Consider the following 5,014-nt stretch of genomic DNA (forward strand, 5'->3'; position numbering starts at 1 on the left):
CCCAAACTAACTCTAACCCATGGATCCAAACAGGGCCTACTATACTAGTACTACTATTATTGTTCGACTTCCCGAAGAGACGAACAGCCAAGCGCAAAGTAGGATAGTTACTGCTTTGATGTGTCCCCTCAACTCGCCGAACAAGGAGAAGCTTTCTTACTATTACACCTCTCCCTCGCCCATGCGTGTGGTGGCTTGCAGGATGAGGAGAGGGTTTTGACTACAGCGCCCTCTACCTCTCCCTCTCCCTCGCCCTCGCCCTCGCGGCGGACGTGCAGCAGTTCAATCGGTGTCAGATTGCCAAAAGCGTATTGTACTGTAGTATCATCATTGTTGGACCTTCCGAAGAGGCGAAGAGCCAAGTATGCACTATACTAGTACTAGAAACCGAATGGACGAGCGTCTGCACTCTTATTATATTTTTAAAATGTGCTAAAGCAATCTTCAACACATTTGCTTCTCTTCGAGGGTTCTCGCATGTGACAATGGAAGTTGATTGCATGGAACACTCGCCACAATTCTCGCTTAATTCTGGCTCATATCATATTACAAATAGGAGCGCTCGGTAATATTTCCTCTTTTATTTGTTATTCAGCATGTAAACAGGTTAGCAAACCTTGCGGCGCATCTTTTTGTGAACCGTGCTTGCTGCACTTTGAATGTGGCCGAGAGCTGGCTTGATGAAACACCTCGCTTCCTACTTATTTTCTTGCAGGATACCTCGCTTCCTAGTGACCAGTGTCTTGGCTGATCGTCCTAAGAATGCTTATATATGAATAAAGATCTCTCATTTACCCGCAAAAAAGATTAAGCCATATTAACCAGAAAGGAGGGAGTATGGACTAGCACTACTTTTCAGTGTGTCGCATCAACTCGTAGAACGAGGAGAAGCTTGCAGGACAACGAGAATCTCGCTTACGCCTTTTGACTAATCCAACCTACCCTCGGTGGACATGCGCATCAGTCCATTCGGTGTCAGATTGTAAGAGGCATACACTGTAGTACCCAACATGCAGAGTACCATCATTGTTCGACTTCACAAAGAGGCGAAGAGCCAAGCGCAGGGTTTAGCAGTACGAGTAGTACTACTACTAGAACTGCATGGTGGAGCGCCTGTACTCTTATTTATTTTAGTCTCTGATAAAGTACATGTTTATTCAGGAGAAGGGCGGAAAACGGCAGCCCAACATGTAATGATGATATCGATCAACCAACCATGCTCGAATATATCTTGGCCTCCGTGCGAGCCCATCTGAATGTACTCGCTCCTCTTCTCTCTCAAGGAACGGCGGGTTGGCCATTTTGCGGTCAATTGAGATCGGTTTGCTCACACTCCTGTCCCACATATCAGTGATATGCCAAGACGAGGTGCGTTGACCGACTGGCCATACACGTACTTAGTTTTGCACCTTCATATACTAGTCCTCCCTTCGTCACAGTTTATAGGGCGCGCTTCATTATGATGCATTTCTCTCAGTGCATTTCCACCACCAGAGAGACTTTAGACTGGTCATAGTGGGAGTAACTTAGCAAGTAACATAGCGCATTTCAAGACAAGTTTGCTTATGTGGCATATAGTTAATGAAGAAAGAGGTGTTTGGAGTAACATAATATGTTACTGTAACATAACGCAACCCAAAGCAAAATGAGTCTATAATGTAATAAATGCAATCATCGATGATACTACTTGTATGTTACTTTGCATTATGAAGGTAGTAACAAAGACTAGTGTCATATGCATGACACTAGTCTAAGTTACTCCCCACTATGACCAGTCTTAGACGCGTTTGGTTTAATGCTCAATTAATTAGGGCGTGGTAACCGTAATCAAGTCCACAATTTTCTCTTGATGTACTACTACGGAGTGGAGTAAGTGCATGCATGTGTGTACCCAGGGTGGAAACACTGCATGCATGTGTGTACGCATTATTTCCTCTAGTAATAGACGTCGTGCTATAACTACCAATGCTATTTTTCAAGCCGATCGCTAGTCGCCTTGGTCCCACAGATTTTTTCTTTTTTCTGAAGCGCGCTCTATAAAACAGTGACGGATGGAGTAGTATGAGTGGATTCAAAGAAGAGCGTATTGATGGTTGCTTCTTCCGAGCAACATACAGTTGGAAAGGTGGGCCTTATGATTTGACTACTCATTACTCACTATTAATGCGGCGCAATGACCGAGATCAGTCTCCCATGCGGTTGTGCACTACCCCCTCGGTTCTTAAATACACTCCGGAGTATTTTTCTCTAGAGATTTCAACGAGTGACTACTCAAATATTTGTCTTTTTAGAGATTCAAATGGACTACTACATACGGATGTATATAGACATATTTTAGAGTGTAGATTCACTCATTTTGCCCTGTATGTAGTCATTTGTTGAAATCTCTAGAAAGACAAATAGAGTATTTAGGAACGGAGGGAGTACACATACGAAACAAAATGAGTGAATCTACACTCTAAAATATGCCCATTTGAAATTTGTAAAAAGACAAATATTCACTACAACAAAACAGATGTTAAGTAACACAATGGTGTAACAAATGACAAGACGTGTTACAAGTAAAAATTTAGTAACATATCATTTGTGTTGCAAGTGTTGACAGTAACACATAGCCGAACATATTTGAAAAGGTGTTACAAGAATACTACAACAGTAACATATAGGTTTATGTTACTCCTGATGTGTTACGTTATGTGATAATAGTAACACATAATTGTATGTAAGCTAGTGTTACAAATTCTTAAGGGAAAAGCATAGAATTTGATGAAGTGCATTAATACATCTTCATCATCGTAACACATAGGCCCCGCTTGTCAGCATTAAACTATTTATTTATATTTTTTTATGAATTCATCAACTTGGACCCATATAGGACCAACATGGCATGTAATAATTCAAAGGCAGAAAAAAAATGCGGGCACTAGGAATCGAAAAAGGGATCTATAGATCAGCAGCTAACAAACTAACCATCAGGCTAGTAAATGGCTTCTGCTCGAAAGATATCTTATTACGTTCTATATCATATACTATTTACAGTACGGCCTCCGCAGATGGGCCAACGCCTAAAAGCTAAGTGGACCGGGTGAAACTAGTCGGACCAGTTTCAACCCATCATCCTCCCCCGCGCGCGTTTTAGGCCGAATCCCCTGTGCAGGGCGACGTGTTTTTTTGTTCCTTTATTTCTTTTTCTCTTTTCATTTTCCTTTTTTGACCTTTTAATTTTAGAAGGAATTCAAAATATGTTTGGGAAACTTTGAAAAATCTTCTGAAATTCAAAAAAATAATTGCAAAGTCAAAAAATCTGAGAAATATTTTGTGAATTACAAAAATATTGTGATTTCAAAACAATCTTCACAAATTTGAAAAATGTTCAAGAATTTTAAAACACAGTTTGAAAATCAAATATATGTTTGTGCATTCAAAAATGTTTCACAAATGCAAAAATTATCATGAATATAAAAAATGTTCGTGAGTTGGAAAAACGCTCACAACTTTAAAAAACTGTTCGTGAAGTTAAAAAAATTATGAAGTTTAAAAACTATTCATGTGTTCCAAAAATGTTTACTAATTTCAAAAATATGTTCGTGAATTTGAAAAAATGACCGCAAGTTTCATAAAATATTCTTTCACTAACATATGTCAATTTTTTCGAAAATATTTGTGTCTGTCAAGAAAAACTCATCGATTCGCTGAAGGTTTATTATTTGAAAATAACTTTATGAGTTTTAAAAAATATGTGTATTTAAAAAGGGAAAATATAAAAAGCAAAAGATAAAAAAAGGTAAAAAAAAGGAGAACACAAACTGAGAAACCACATAATAGATTAACGGATAACCCATTCGCGTTGGAGCCTCATATGATAAGGGTCCTTGTTGAGTGTTCAAAACATCCTCACCATTACCACACCATTATATGTGTGATTTGAATAATTTCCCCGTCATTGCTTTATGTGACCATTCATTGATACATCGCCCTACATAGTTTTATTCCCTTCTTAAAATAAAAAAATTGGTTAGTATCATTCAGTTCCGATGGCCATTTTTTCGCGTGACCTCCTATTTATATGCCAAAGTTAGTTGAACTTAGCAATTATTTTGTTAGTGCAATGGTGAACTTGATTTTGCGTCATTTTGATTAAATAAAATAATATGTAAATATTGTCAAAAATTCAGGGAAATTGACATGTATTCATATTATTGGTACACAGTGTCACCATAAAGAAATCATAATATTTTTCCATAAATTGGAACATACATTATTTGCAAACGGGAACATGTTTGAATAATTACTATAGCATTCAACTCAAACTAATAAGTTTGTACCACATGATTTATTATTATTATTTTCACTTCAAATTTGAACTACACCTTTCTTTCACCTTATTTGTATTGAGAAATATGAATTTAAATTGCCACTGGATTGCGATCTGTGGCCTTCTACCAAGCCTCCCTCGACAGTGTCTCAATATGGGACTAAGTAGTGATCCAACGAGGTGACGAAACATATGCAAAAAAGAAACATCCTTGTATCAATGCTTGTTACTGCACGACCTTCTCTATAAGGTCAAATAAAGGTTGGCATACACACCATCTACTCATATTATGTTGCGACTATGGTGTTTTGATGTTTCTTGGTAGAACAAAAACAATATGTATCTCAATAATATTTAAAAATACATTTAGGACCTATGTACAAGCTTAGGTCATAAGCACAACATAGTTGAAAAAATTAATTGTTTGTGAACGCAAAGATACCGACTCTAAATTTTCTATGTTTTTTCAAGGTTCATTCAAGTGTTTTGTTTCTACTATAAGTAATCAAATGTTGCATGGATTATGTCACGTCGGGCCAGCAGACGCTAGTGGCAGACAAAATGTCAATGTGAAAGACGTGCTGAGAGCCGATGAGGCAAAATTTTCAGTCTCATACATGGAGTGTCAATATTACTGATCGATTTTTTATGTGACATATTTTTTGATGTATTTAACCCCACATTGAACGCCAAGACCTA

This window comes from Triticum dicoccoides, chromosome 7B (assembly GCF_002162155.2).
Source record: "Triticum dicoccoides isolate Atlit2015 ecotype Zavitan chromosome 7B, WEW_v2.0, whole genome shotgun sequence".
Classification (NCBI taxonomy): domain Eukaryota; kingdom Viridiplantae; phylum Streptophyta; class Magnoliopsida; order Poales; family Poaceae; genus Triticum; species Triticum dicoccoides.